Raw genomic sequence first — 16,219 nt, 5'->3', positions numbered from 1 at the left:
AAACAATATAAATATAACCCCACAGACAGTGTGACAAAGCTTGTGCATTGATTTGCCTTGTTCTGCTTTCCTTGTCTGTGCTGATGATGTTCTTGTATTGGTTTGCCTTGTACCACCTTGCTGATCTTTGCTAGTCATGACTTCATAGAGAATAACTTGCCAAAGAACTTCTAGTGATATTCTGGAGGCTTCTTGCTGCTTCCATGGACTCTTGCTGATTGGCAGAACCTCTTGGTTTCTTCTGAGTCAAACTGCCATTGCTGATTAGTGTTTGGTGTTTCCTGAGTGGAATAGAGTGCTACAGCTACTGATTAGTCTCTGGTGGTTTGGCCTGGACTGCTGATATCCTGACAACAAAGACTGGAATCTTCCAAAAGAGGTTCACAACTTCTGTTTTCTATTAACCTTTCTTTTCTCCTACATCTGGTAGGTGCACTAGAAAGGAGGTTGAAGCACTTAAGAACCTTTATTAAAGTAGGTTTTGAAAGATCTAAGCCTACTAACTCACATGTCACCAAATCGCAGAGACTCTTAGCACCCATCCTGCCTGTCTTCTTGGCAACACACTGCATTGCACACTGTCCCTTCTTGCTCAAGACCCTCCTTTCCTATGTTGTGTATGATGCAACTCTATGGACATTTTACTTCCTGGTCTCCCAGTTCCACTATGTGTTTGATTTCTTTCAGTTCAACTTTGAATAGTGCATGTCTCAGCTTGGGTTGTATACAGTTTTACTTGCCTTCTGTGAAGGTTGGTTTTTAACGTCTAATTGCCACAACGTACAGTCATTTGAGAGAAAAGCAGTGTCTGAAAAATTGTTTATATCTGTTTGCTCTGTGGGAATGTTTGTTAGGGCTTCTTTTAATTATTGACCTAGAATGGCAATGGCCCAAAACCACTGTGAGCATCTTCATCACTAGGCAGGTGATCCTGAGCTATACAAGAAAGATAACTAAGTATGAATCTGTAAACAAAGCTAGGGAGTGATTCACTAAGTGATATTCCATGGATCCTGTTTTCAGGCTTCTTCCTTGAGCACTTAACCTCCTCTGTCCTTGCTCAGTGATGGAATGCTTTCAGAAAGTAGAAACTAAAATAAACACACTTCTCTCCTATGTTGGCATTGGTCAGGGTTTTATCACAGCAACAGAATGAAATTTGATGATGTTATTTTATGGATCTATGCATACCTTCTATAGGATAATTCCAAGGTTATATTTCAGTTCAAAGTTATTGCTGAGTTTATTAATGACTGAAGATCTTCAAGTGGATCCCTTACACCACCACATACTGAAAATTTGCAAAAATCATCTATTTTGTTCCTCTAGCATTCTACTATACTCTTCATGTGAAAATGAATGTCCTGTTTATGTGAAAGTATATGGGATGGCCAAACATCCAGTTTCCTATGCCATATATATTAGATTCATTCATTTTCCACTGCATCATCAATTGCTGGGTCTTATTAACCTTAATTTCTAAATATCTTTCTAATAGCTCATTCTTCTACTTCTCTGTTGCTTTCCTTTTCACCATCATTTCTCTATTCTGTTACTAGGAATAACTTTTTAACTTTTGTTTTGTTTGTTTGTTTGTTTTCTTTACTCGCCTCCAACTAGTTTTATGCTTTGTAGTTCATAGTGGCTTTAAGGAATAAAGGGGAAAAAGATTTTTGATACAGAGTTTCACTATGTAGTTCATACTTGCCTTAAAACCACTATGTAGCCCAGGCTGGATTTGGGCTTGTGAACTTCCTTCCTGTTGCTTTTAAGTTATACAATTATCAGAACACACTATACAACCCAGCCTAAGGAATAAATCTTGAATATGCCTTTCTGCTGCTCAGAAATCTTCAATGATATCCCATTGCTTAGAGATAATTTCTAAATTATTTCTTTTTTTTTAACCCATAAAGTATATTTTATTAACTCTAGGTGACAGCTATCAACATACTACTGGTCAGGAAGGGTGCACCCAGACAACCCTGGCGTGTTTCGGTTGCACATGCACGTACACACGTGTAAACAAACAGGCTGAATGGAAATAGGTGTACATGCTCACAGAGTCACAAATGCAGGTGGAAAAGGCAAAGACCTCAAACCTCTAACCTCATGGCCATACTCATATAGCACCCATGAAAAATGATATTTGGCCAACAATTGTTACATCACAGACTATATGACCTTCTACATTTTGGTTTCCCCCAACAACTGATGGCAGCCATTTTATGCTCCCAGTCATTGACCGCATTGGCCCTTACCCCACCCCAACCTCAATCTTCCCATTTGCTCTGTATTGTCCACCAGGATTTATTTTTCTTATTCATGCCTGATATTCATAACAGCTCTATCATTTTAGCAGAAATCAACTGTAACAACCCCTCTGCTCCAACATACCTGTGTCTTAGTACTTAGGGTCTAAGGTGAAAAAAATGTTGCCAATTTGAGAACAATCTGAGCTACATAATGAATTCTAGGTCAGTTTGGCTAAAGAAGGAGAATGAAACCATATATCAATGAAATTAGTCAATTCCAGAACCCAGTGAAGTCATTTCTTATCAATGTGATTGAACATGATTCATTTTAACTTTGTTTGTGACTGTTTTTCAACATGTTTTCTACTTGACCCAAATAGAAAGTTTATAGTTTGTACCATACCTTCACTTTTTATCACTCACATACTATCAACACTTTTAGATGAAAGGCAATGCCAATGAGATTTTTTTTTTTTTACATAAAACTATGTGAATATATTTTTTAGTCAGTACTTGATTTTTTCAAGGGCTTGACAGTATGCATTGAAAACCTAATAGTTACAATGAGCATAAAGTACATGCAAAACAAAACGCAACATGGAAATAGTCAAAGTCTTCTTGTTTTGTAAATATATATATATATATTTGTTTTCTTTATTTCCTGGACTTCATACAGTCTGTGAGTTGTTTCTGGGGGAGTGCAAGCCTCTGGGGTTAGCATCCCAATATCAGTGACTGCATATTATGTCTGTTCTTTTGTGACTGGGTTATCTCACTCAGGATGATATTCTCTAGATGCAGCCATTTTCTTAGGAATTTGGTTAAGTCATTGTTTCTGGTGGCTGAGTAGTATTCCATTGTGTAAATGTACCACAATTTTTGTATCCATTCATCTTCTGAAGGACATCTGGGTTCCTTCCAGCTTCTGGCTATTATAAATAGAGCCGCTATGAACATTGTGGTGCATATATCTTTGTTGTGAATTAAAGTGTCTCTGGGGTATATGCCCAGAAGTGGAATAGCTGGGTCTTCAGGTAGTACTACATCCAATTTTCTGAGGTATCGCCAGACTGATTTAAAGAGTGGTTGTATTAGTTTGCAGCCCCACCAACAGTGGAGAAGTGTTCCTCTTTCTCTGCAGCCTCGCCAGCATCTGCTGTCATCTGATTTTTGGATCTTGGCCAATCTGACTGGTGTGAGGTGGAATCTCAGGGTTGTTTTGATTTGCATTTCCCTGATGGCTAAGGATGTGGAGCACTTCCTCAGATGTTTCTCGGCCATTCGGTGTTCCTCAACTGAGAACATTTTGTTTAGCTCTGTACCCCATTTTTTAATAGGTTTATTTGATTCTCTGGTGTCTAGCTTTTTGAGTTCCTTGTATACCTTGGATATTAGGCCTCTATCTGATGTGGTGTTGGTAAAGACCTTTTCCCATTCTGTTGGTTGCCATTTTGTTTTCTTGACGATGTCCTTAGCCTTACAGAAACTTTGCAATCTCATTAAGTCCCATTTGTTAATCTTTGACCTTAGAGCTTGAGCCATTGGTGATTTGTTCAGGAAATTTTCTCCTGTGCCTATGTGTTCTAAGGTTTTCCCTACTTTCTCATCTAATAGTTTCAGTGTATCTGGTTTAATGTGGAGATCTTTGATCCACTTACACTTGAGCTTTGTACAAGGAGATAAGAAAGGGTCTATTTTCATTCATTCTTTTGCATGCTGAGTGCCAGTTGGACCAGCACCATTTGTTGAATAGGCTGTCCTTTTTCCATTGAATGTTTACTGCTCCTTTGTCAAAAATCAGGTGACCATATACATGAGGGCTCATTTCTGGATCTTCTATTCTATTCCATTGATCCACATGCCTATTTCTGTACCAGCACCATGCAGTTTTCAGCACAATTGCCTTGTAATATAGCTTGAGGTCAGGGATAGTGATTCCCACAGATGTTTTTTTGTTATTGAGGATGGATTTCGCAATTCTAGGTCTTTTGTTATTCCATATGAAATTGCACACTGATCTTTCCAATTCCATGAAGAACTGGATTGGAATTTTGATGGGGATTGCATTAAATCTGTAGATTGCTTTTGGAAGGATGGCCATTTTTAAGATGTTGATCCTTCCAATCCATGAGCAAGGGAGATCTTTCCATTTTCTGAGATCTTTTTCGATTTCTTTCTTTAGAGGTTTGAAGTTCTTGTCATACAGGTCCTTCACTTGCTTAGTTAGAGTCACACCAAGGTATTTCATAGTTTTTGTGATGATTGTGAAGGGTACCTTTTCCCTAATTTCTTTCTCCACATGTTTGTCCTTTGAGTATAGGAAGGCTACTGATTTGTTCGAGTTAATTTTGTATCCAGCCACTTTGCTGAACTTGTTTATCAGCTGTAGGAGTTCTCTGGTGGAATTTTTGGGGTCACTCAAGTACACTATCATGTCATCGGCAAAGAGTGATGTTTTTATCTCTTCCTTTCCGATTTGTATCCCCTTGATCTCCTTTTGCTGTCTAATTGCTCCAGCCAGGACTTCCAGTACTATGTTGAATAGGTAGGGGGACAGTGGGCAACCTTGTCGAGTCCCTGATTCTAGTGGGATTGCTTCAAGTTTCTCGCCATTAACTTTGATGTTGGCTGTTGGTTTGCTGTATATAGCTTTTATTATGTTTAGGTATGGACCTTGGATTCCTGTTCTTTCCAGGACTTTTAACATGAAGGGGTGTTGGATTTTGTCAAATGCTTTCTCAGCATCTAGTGAGATGACCATGTGTTTTTGATCTTTGAGTTTGTTTATATGTTGGATTACATTGATGGATTTCCTTATGTTAAACCATCCCTGCATCCCATGGATGAAGCCTACGTGGTCATGATGAATGATCATTTTAATGTGTTCTTGGATTTGGTTTGCAAGGATTTTGCTGAGTATTTTTGCATCAATGTTCATAAGTGAGATTGGTCTGAAGTTCTCTTTCCTTGTAGGGTCTTTGTGTGGTTTAGGTACGAGGGTTATTGTAGCCTCACGAAATGAGTTGGGTAGTATTCCATCTGATTCTATCTTTTGGAATAATTTGGAGAGTATTGGTGTTATATCCGCAATAAATGTCTGATAGAATTCTGCACTGAACCTGTCTGGACCTGGGCTTTTTTTGGTTGGGAGACTTTTGATGACTTCTTCTATTTCTTTAGGTGTTATAGGGTTATTTAGATGGTTTACTTGGTCCTGGTTTAACTTTGGGACCTTGTATCTTTCTAGGAATTCATCCATTTCCTCCAGATTTTCCAATTTTGTGGAGTATAAATTTTATGTAGTTGGATCTGATGATTTCTTGAATTTCCTCAGTTTCAGTTATTATGTCCCCACTTTCCTTTCTGATGTTGTTAATTTGTATACTCTCTCTTTGCCCTCTAGTTAGTCTTGCTAGGGGTTTATCAATCTTGTTGATTTTCTCAAAAAACCAACTTTTGGTTTTGTTGATTTTTTCAATGGTTCTCTTTGATTCTATTTGGTCTATTTCTGCCCTAATTTTGATTATTTCTTGCCGTCTACTCTTTTTGGGTATATCTGCTTCCTTCTCTTCTAGGGCTTTTAGCTGTGCTGTCAGGTTGCTTATGTAAGCTCTCTCCAGTTTCTTTTTGGAAGCACTTAGGGCTATGAGTTTTCCTCTCAGTACTGCTTTCATTGCATCCCATAGGTTTGGGTATGTTGTGTTATCGTTTTCGTTGAATTCTAGAAAATCCTTAATTTCTTTTTTCATTTCTTCTTTGACCCCGCTATCGTTTAACAGACCGTTGTTTAGTTTCCATGTGTATGTGGGCTTTTTGTTGTCTTTGTTGTTGTTAAAGACCAGCCGTAGACCATGGTGATCTGAGAGGATGCATGGGAGTATTTCAATCTTCTTATATCGATTGAGGCTCGCTCTGTGTCCAATTATGTGGTCAATTTTCGAGAAGGTGCCATGGGGTGGTAAGAAGAAGGTGTATTCTTTTACTTTAGGATAATATGTTCTGTATATATCTATTAATTCTAGTTGGTTCAAAGTCTCTGCTAGTTTTGCAGTGTCCTTGTTCAGTTTCCGTTTCCCTGATCTGTCCATTGGTGAGAGTGGGGTATTAAAGTCTCCCACTATTATTGTGTGGGATGAAATGTATTTTTTGAGCTTTAGTAGGATTTCTTTTATGAATGTGGGTGTTTTTTATTTGGAGCATATATGTTAAGGATTGAGAGTTTCTCCTGACAGATTTCCCCGATAATGAGTAAAAAGTGTCCTTCCTTATCTTTTTTGATAACTTTTGGTTGGAAATTTACTTTGTTCGATATTAGAATAGACACTCCAGCTTGCTTCTTGGAGCTGTTTGCTTGGAAGTTTTTTTCCCACCCTTTTACTCTGAGATAGTGTCTGTCTTTGTCTCTGAGATTAATTTCCTGTATGCAGCAAAAGGCTGGATTTTGTTTATGTATCCAGTCTGATAGCCTATGTCTCTTTATTGGGGAGTTGAGTTCGTTTATGATAATAGATATCAAGGAATAGTTGTTTCTGTTTCCTGCCATTATTGCTTTTGTGGGTTGAGTTGTGTCTGTGTCTTTTTCTTCTTTTAGTTTTCTTGTTTCGAAGTTTTCTTGTTCTTACTAGGCTATATTTTCCCTCATTGTATTGGGTTTTCCACCTATAATTCGTTGTAGTGCTGGGTTTGTGGTCAGATATTGTGTAAATTTTGATTTGTCTTGAAATATCTTCATCTCTCCATCGATGGTGATTGATAGTTTTGCTGGGTATAGCAGCTTGGGCTGGCACTTGTGTTCTCGTAGGGTGTGCATGATGTCTGTCCAGGCTCTTCTAGCTTTCATAGTCTCTGTTGAGAAATCGGGTGTGAGTCTGATTGGTCTGCCTTTATATGTTACTTGACCTTTTTCCCTTACTGCTTTTAGTATTCTTTCTTTGCTTTGGGCACTTGGTGTTCTGACTATTATGTGTCTGGAGGAATTTCTTTTCTGGTCCAACCTATTTGGAGTTCTGAAGGCTTCTTTTATGCTTGTGGTCATCTCATTCTGAAGGGTAGGGAAGTTTTCTTCTACAATTTTGTTGAAGATATTTACTGTGCCTCTTAGTTGATACTCTTCTCCCTCTTCTATTCCTATTATCCTTAGGTTCGGTCTTTTCATTGTGTCCTGGATTTCCTGGACATTTTGGGTTAGGATCTTTTTGTTTTTTGCATCTTCTCTGGCTGTTTTGTCTATGTTTACAATGTTGTCTTCTGCCCCCGAGATTCTCTCTTCCATCTCTTGTAATCTATTGGAAATGCTTGCTTCTGTGATTCCTGATTTCTTTTTTAGGTGTTCTACCTCTAGGGTTATCTCTTTTTGTGGTTTCTTTATTGTGTCAATTTCCATTTTAAATTCCCTCTTCCATTCCTTCATCTCTTTGATTCTGTTTTCCTCTAGTTCTTTGAGTTCTTTGAGTGTTTTTCTTGTTTCCTCTTTAAAAGCTTCTGAATCTTTTTGCTTTTCCTCCCGTTCTTGTTTAAGTATCTCTATCAGCATCTTGAGGTATGATTTCAGGTCTGTGTCTTCCTTTTCTGGGGTGTTTGGAATTCCGATGTTTGCTGTTATGGGAGAGCTGGGTTCTGGTGTTGCCAGGTTGTCTTGGTTTTTTTGGGATATACTCTTTCACTTTCCTCTTGCCATTTTGTTGTCATTGATATGTTCTTGGCTTTCCCTTGCATCTGGTCTGTGTTACTGGATCTCCACTGGTGCAGGTGGCAGATGGGTCGAGCCCTGTTCTATGCCTCAGAGTCGTCGGTGGAAACAGAAGTTCCAAAGTTCTATTCCTGGTCGCTGGATCAAACAGGTCGGGGCAGGGCAAGGCAGGGGGTACACTTTCCGTGTGCACTCCGCAGAGATTTCTCTGCTCCCTGGCAGCCCAGGTCTCCCACCCACCAATTGCTCAGCCTCTACGAGCCGCTGTTCTGGGTGGCAGATGGGCCAGGCTCTGCTCTGTGTCCTGAAGTCGCCTCCGGGAGGAAATAGAAGTTCCTAAGTTCTGTTCCAGGTCACTGGATCGGGCAGGACAGGGCAGGTCAAGGCAGGGTGTGCACTTTCTGTGTGCACTCAGCAGAGATCCCTCCGCTCCCCAGCAGCGTAGGTCCCCCACTCACCAGTTGTTCAGCCTTTAGGAGCTGCTGTTCCGGGTGGCAGATGTGCCAGGCTCTGCTCTGCGTCCGGTTGCTCAGCCTCTACGAGCCGCCGTTCCGGGTGGCAGATGAGCCAGGCTCCGCTCTGCGTCCTGAAGTCGCCTCCGGGTGGAAACAGAAGTTCCTAAGTTCTGTTCCAGGTCACAGTTGTTCAGCCTTTACGAGCTGCCATTCCGGGTGGCAGATGGGCCAGGCTCCGCTCTCCCTCTAAATTAATTCTTAACCTGTCTCAGAAAGCACTCACTCAATCTTATTTTCCTAAATCACTCACTCTCTCTCTCTCTCTCTCTCTCTCTCTCTCTCTCTCTCTCTCTCTCTCTCTCTCTCTCTCCCCCCTTACACAGCCATTCCAACTATAATCAAATTGGTTCAATCCCATTGGTTGCAATGGTTGCAGTCTGCTGACTCATCTTCTGGTCTGCAAGGACACTTTATTGCCTCTGGGAAGATTTCCTAACTCTATTCCCTCTCCTAAATAAAGAATAAGTACCCCTCCATTGCATTTTCTGCAGCCCCTTGAGAGACTTTTTAATGCAGAATGCAGCACATATTATTTTCATTGCTGCTGTAATTGTTTCTAATATTAGCCATCTTGAGGTCAATCTTGAGTATACCTGTACCTTCACTGTGTAAGATGCTACCTGAAATACAGTATATATATTGAGAACACCTGAAATTTACTTTAAGTAATTTTGAATTATCAAAGGTAGTATTATCATCTATAGTTAAAATATTTTTCATTAGATTTTACTGAAACATTCTTTGTTTATTTGCATCTTTGTGATTTGGAACAATATTTCTCCATTTTCTTGCTCCTAGTCTCTGATAATAACAGTTTTGTTATGGTTTTCTGAGTTTGATTATTTGAGAGTCTACATCAAGTTTTATGATACCACGTTTGTCTTTCTGTGCCTAGCTTATGTCACTTAATCCCATGCCCTCCAGCTTCATCTGTGTTGTCACAAATGGCATGATGTCAATTAAGGAATTAAGTAGTAATATTCCATTTTTTCTAAAGACCATATTTACTTTATACATTTATCCACTGATGGACACTTGGATTGCTTTAACGTTTTGATTGTGATGTGATGTTCTAAGTCATGTGGTAACTCTGTTTGGGTTCTCTAACTATTGGCCGCAGGTTGGGCTGCTAGATTATGTAGAATTGTTGCTGCTCATGATTGATGGGACAAGAAGTTACACTCTTAAGAAATATTCAATGGCAGGTATCTTCCTGACTGGGTGGGGCCTTGACGCAGGCCCCCGAGTATGAAAACAACTATTGTTTGGACTCCTGTTATGTCTAATGCCCATGGTCTGATAAAAATACTCAGTGGCAGTGCCTCTCTATTTTAGTAAATCCTTAGAATATGCTCTGAGATATAGAAGAGTTTCTGTTTGGATTCCTAGGTCTTGTGACACTATCGTGTATTTTGAAGAAATCAATAGATATGGGTGTTTTTCTGCCAGAATGAACCCTTATGTTTAATACTGAACTGATGGTTGTATGCTAAAGGTTTCCATTCATTTTAAATTTCTCAGAGGCTTACTAAAACTGGCTTCCTTTCTTGCAGGTAGGCTTTGCCAGTGACTGGGTTGTCTGATCAGGTGCTACTATGGGTTGTCGTATCAAATTTTGGCCATAAAAGTACTACCAGTGTCTGGTGTACTATTTGTTGGGATCTCTACAGCTTTAGTACTAGTTAACTCCAGGCAATCTGGCCTTCCCATCTCGAACCCTCAATGTTTCTGACCAGGCAAGGTTGTTATGGTCATTCTAGAAAGTTTCCTGGACTTCTAGGGAGGTTCAGAGTCCAATCTTGGTTTTCTTTTACAATGAAATCTGGTCAATGTTTTTGGACACTCTGATAACTAGCTCAAAGGGGAAAGATGACACAGCCAAAGTCAAACTAAGATCATTTTTTCTTAACTGTTCTAATCTTGGTTTTATTCAGTCTTTTGGTTCATGTGATTCTATCAGTTTTGTTCTCAACTTTGGGGGTTTTCACAAAAGTGTTCTTGGTTGTGACTAGTTACTAATTCAACTTTCTGAGTGTAGAAATGGAAACTGTGATCTCTTACCTTGCCTTACATTATTGCAGCAGGCTCTTAAAAAGATACCTGCTGAACACACAAATGAATCAGTCAAACCATGTGTGAAGCTTACATTACTTTCCAGATGGCCTAAGAAAATGTGACAAAGGTAAATTTGCTACAGTTTTCCAATTTTACTGTTTTTATTTGGCAACCTTCTTAAAAAGAAGACCTTGGAAGATCTTTGAGTTCTTAGAAAATTGTTTGCAAATGCTGTGGGCATTCTTCCATGTGATGATTAGATATTTTGTCAAGATTATTGTGGCTGAAAATCTCGCCAACTATTCTGTAGGGAAGGCTTTTCTTTTGGCTTGCAATTATGGTTACCTAACTTCTGCAAAGATCCACTGGGGAAATTAAAGAAAAAAAAAAAAACAAAAGAAGAGGGATGTTAGGAGAGGGAGCACCTTTATGGAGGCAATGGGACGGGGAAGGGGTATGGGATTGGGGAAAAGGGATAACATCTGAAATATAAATGCAGAGAATATCCAATAAAAAAGGAAAAAATTAAAAACATACGAATGACAAAAATTTAAAACATATGGAGATGTAGACTTTCTTCTTTCTCAGCTGTTTATCACTTATGAACATCAGAGTATTTTTGCTGAGGGAGACTATTTTGTTGGTGATATGGTTGTGTTGGCAGAAGACTAGACACGGGAAAGCACAAAAGAGAAGTGAGAGACTATCGAAGGACAGTGTGGCGAATTAACACTCTAACCCCATGAACTCCCTAAATTGCATGATTTTCATTTTAAATAAGTAGATGGAGCCAATTTCAAGACCTGGAGCAAGAACTCTGCCATTTTAATTGCCAGGCAGGTTAGGAGAGTTAGAGGGCAGCATTATGGCCATAGCTCTGTGACCTTAGTCTTAACTCTTAGATAACAGCAGCTGGCTGAAACAAGATCATAGATCTTGTGGTTGACAGAGAAGGGGGCCTGCCTCTAGCACCTTTAGGAGAGAAGAATGAATATCCTAACATGTTTCAGATGCCATATCTTCAAAGTTCCTACTTAATGCCCAGGGTAGTCTGCTCCCCTTCAAAATAATCAACCTGTAGTAAAGCAGCATGTAAGTATTTTGTGATGTCAGCAGCAAAGAGCTGCTTCTCTCTATTTCCAAGAGGGTTTGTAAGTAGAGTAACATAAAAAGAGCCCAGAAGGGGAGAATATGCATCACGTGACAACCAGAGAAGTAGCAGATTGCTAAAGCAAATTATCCATGGGAAGGAAAATGGTGTAAGTAGGTGTGGCTTGTATAAACATCCTGAGTCTTCCTCTTAGCCTAGCACACTATTATTTATAGACCCAGTTTCTGGTCTCTACTTATGCTATCTCTCCTTACAAGTTTCTTACACTTTCAATGATTAGTTCCATAGAATAATAGGATATGGAAACACTAGATCAAACTTCCATTGCCATTCAAATATCCCAATTATATTTTAAGTGATTGCATTGAGTTCCTTAGACTTTTATTAGAAAATATCTCCAATTAAGTGCTTTGAACAAGAGACATTTATTGTCTCTGTTCTAGAACAGGAAAGTGTGAAATAAAGGCATAGACAGGGATATATTCATTCTGAAGATACTTGGGAAGGATCTTAACCAGGATTGTCTCTTTGCTTCTGGTAATTCCTGAACAAGTTTCTATCACAGCTTCCATATGCACTTGAGAGTCTTCCTGTTCATGTCTATCCCTTTACATGTTGTTTAATTTTTCTATATTTCTTAGTCAGATTGTAACTGGACCCAACTCCACTCTGGTGTGACTTCTTCTTCACCAATGATACATATAACAAATTAGTTTATGGATTATGTCACATTTAGAGATACTGGAATAAGAACTTTGTGTAATGATTATTGATTGCAGATCATTTCATCACCTCTAAATGAAACTCAGTTTCAAGGTCTTTCCTCCCCATCAGTACTTTCAGTGAAAAAAATATGGACAGCTTCTTCTGAAATGTGGATATATTTTCAGGGATACTAAGTCATCATAATTTTATGCCCATTTTCATGGAGCTGGTCAGAATGTGTTTCCAGGTAATTGTTATGATATTAGTTTTATGGTGTATTTTCAGACATTTTATCAGTTGCTTATAAACACTGGTTTCATGAAACTTTTGAAGCATGTGTCAATAAATGTGATACTATTTCAGGGAGTTGGATCAATCTGAATATTATTAAAATTTCTTTTATTGTTTTTGGTCTAGTAAAGATCCCATGTTTACTCTTGAATAAAGTTTGGTAATTCTCACTTTCCTTTAATGTAACACTTTCTAGTTTTCCAAATTGATTGGTATCATTTTGGCTCTGGTGTTCTCTTATATTTAGAGGCTCTTCTTGGATTAATAAATGAAATCATGTTCCATTCGTGCACTTGATAGCACTTATTTTGCCTTCTCCCTTTTAAAAGTGGTCATACTTGCCAATGTTTGGTTTAAATGATTTGAGAATGCTAACCTTTTAATTATCATTTTTGAGACATGCTTAATTTTTTCCATAATTAATTTTTTATTCCCATTACATCCTAATCACAGTTCCCTCCCAGTTCTGCCCTTAAAAAATCCCTCCCCCCCATTGCCCCATTCCTTTCTCTTCAGAGAAAGGGAAGTCCCCCTGGAGTATTACCCCACCCTGGGACATCTAGCCCCAGCAGGACTAGGCACATCCTCTTCCACTGAGGCCCAACCAGGCAGTTCAGGTAGGGGAAGGGCAGGCAACAGAGTCAGGGACAAAATTTGCTTATTATTTTTAAGTTAATTTTTCCTACAATATATTTTGAGAATGTTTTTCCTTCCCTCAACTTCCCCAGAGTTTTCTAACCTTTCTAGTTACACACATTCAGTCCTTTCTCTAACTCCTCTATTAGGTCTTTGTGCTCAGTCTGATGGTTAGCCGCAAGCATCCTCATCCGTATCAGTATGGCTCTGGCAGAGCCTCTCATGAGACATCTATATTAGGCTCCTGTCAGCAAGCAGTTCTTGGTATCAGCAATAGTGACTGGGTTTATTAAATAGACTTTGTATTAAATGATTTTACTCAACTCCAGGCTAACGTAAGTACTCTGGGTATGTTCAATGTAGGCTAAACTAAGCTAGCATTTTTTGGTAGGCTAAGAATATAAAATAATTTTAGACCTATTTTTAATCTTTGAGTTTTTTGAGCCACAATATTATTATAAATTGAGGAATACTTACAGTCTTAATTTTTGGTTATCTGATATCTCAGTTTCTCAAAGGAAATTAATTTTTTTACATTGGGATTGCTACTTATAGAAACTACCACTCTGATTGTGTCTGCTTGTACATTTCAAGTTCACAACTACAGATAGGCTCCTAACTATCATCATCTTCTTACTGAGGTATTTACTTTAGACTAGAAAGATGTTTTTGTCTCAGAGTTATTCTTGTCTTTGAACATATATTTTGTTTTTACAAAGTTACAAAGTAGCTTTCCTCTCTTATTTTGTTATACCAACAGAAATGGATGAAACAAGGTTTGTTTAACCTATCATGCCTGGCATTTCACAGATCCTTTCAGCTAAAAATAAATATCGCACTCACACTCTGGGAACTTTGTGCTCACTGGTTTGCTAGTTATTGCTTCCTCGCCATATTGTCTGCTTTCCTTTCGAGCTACTTTCTAGACTGTTGCCTACTCTTTTGAGTTGGTCACCATGTCATTGTACTTTTGTACTCCTGTATTATTAGATCTTTGAATCTTCCTGAATAAAATGTTCTCTTCCATCTTTCTGGCTAGTCTGTGTTTTATCTTAGAATCCTGCACACCGATATGCAGTACTGACCTGGATGTGTACCTACTATTTGTGGCTACTCCCTGGTCATGTCAAGAAGGTATAGGGGAGAGATGTACAAGGCATATTTAATTTTACATAAAATACATCACACTAATTCCTGAGTTGTTCTTTTTTCTATTTCCTAAGGGTGTGGGGCACTCTTTGTCCAATTTTTAACTAACCAGCAGAGTTTTACCTTGTATGACTAGGGCTGTAATTTCTCTCATCAGTACCCACAGATGCTTTTACATCACAGTGGATTTGCTGCTGGATGGGGAGACTACAGCATGTATTAGGCCTTCCTTCTTGAAACCAGTGATCCTGAATCATTGTATCTCAGCCTATTTTATTTCCTGACATGATCATTAGTTGTTACTTCAAATCATCCCGTGCAGCTGGACTCTAGAGATGAGAAGAACCCCATGAAATGTAATAGAAAGTGGCATCTGGAACATGGAGAAGAAATACATTTGAGGCCTGAGACAACAGAAAGTACACTAGAATGAGACATGGAGCCTTTATTGCCACTTAATAGTTGTGACCTTAGATTAGTTTTTGCTACAATAGGCTTCCGTCTTCTCCCTTTGCAAAATGTACGTTTCTCTATTTTCTTGACACAAACGAGAGAACTTCTAATTTGACACCCATCTATATTTTAAAATCTATATGTACAACTAGTATAGGTTTTGTTTAATTGATACTTAAAGTCAATAGGTTCTGAGTGAGTACAAGGGTTCTATCACTTGTTTCTCAGAACTTTGGCTAACTTCTATAAGTTTGTCACGTGACATTCTCAGTTTAGTGTTTAGCATATAAGTAACTGTTCAGTGAGTGTTCACAGGTCTGGGACTAAATGGATCCCGGGGATTAAGAGGAGACAGGCTTTGGTCACCTTTGATTTAATGACAAAAAAATAACAATTTGTGGATGCTAGGACAAATTCATGGAAATTTTCTTTTCTTAATTGGAGAGCAGACTTCAGTGCCATGACAATAATGAAATCAGCTTAGTTTTCCATGAAGGCAATGTGATGTTTTTTTCTTTTTTTTTTTTTAAACTAGAGTTTATACTTTTTACCAGAAGCATGATTATCAAGCATAGGAAATGTATTAATCACTTTCTGGACACGTGGCCAGTCAATATCTGCCACCTTTACTCTGTTCTCCGGATTCATTATTTAATTTTTATTTTTGGTTCAGAAAAATTAACTTTATGGTAACAACAATAATTATCATTGTTATCTTTGTTTTGGTTTTCAGAGTCTCTGCTTCCCTTTTCCCACATTTCCCCAGGCTGTTCTTGTACCTTCTACTCTTCCAGTGCCCTCCTCCCCCTTTTGTGTTTTATGTGTTCGATTGTCCCCTTCCTCAATGCCATTTTCCTTGCCTGTGGCCTCCTTTTGTCTTATAGTTAAAACTCTGGAGGCAGTTTTCAAAGGGAAGCAGGCACAATGTGTTTACCTTCTTTTCAAGAATTTACTTATAACGTTGGGAGGGGGGGTGTACAAGGCTCCAGCTCAGGGCATTTGTATTGAGGATTTATCTGCATGGCATAAAGCCTGCAGTGTCAGGAATGATTGCTTTGCTTTCTGCTTTGTGTGATTCCAATCAATAATTACACCTATTGATCAAAGGCATACATGTAAAACATTAATTTACATTGAGCACCTTAACTTCATAAAATAGAACTACTGAATTGGCTGAAATTGATTTCCCGTTTGTTTTCAAAAGAAAAAGTCTCCCTGCTGTGGGTACCCGCAGTGTGATTCAGAGCTCAAGGGTGGCTAATTATCAAGCACTATTACAGATCAGAAAGCCTTGTAGCCATTATTAGGGTAAAATTTGGAAACCAAATAAAAGCTATTCATGTGCCCCCTTTGAAATTCA

The sequence above is a fragment of the Micromys minutus genome (genome assembly GCF_963924665.1).
Source record: "Micromys minutus genome assembly, chromosome: X".
Lineage (NCBI taxonomy): Eukaryota > Metazoa > Chordata > Mammalia > Rodentia > Muridae > Micromys > Micromys minutus.
This window is presented reverse-complemented; position numbering follows the sequence as displayed.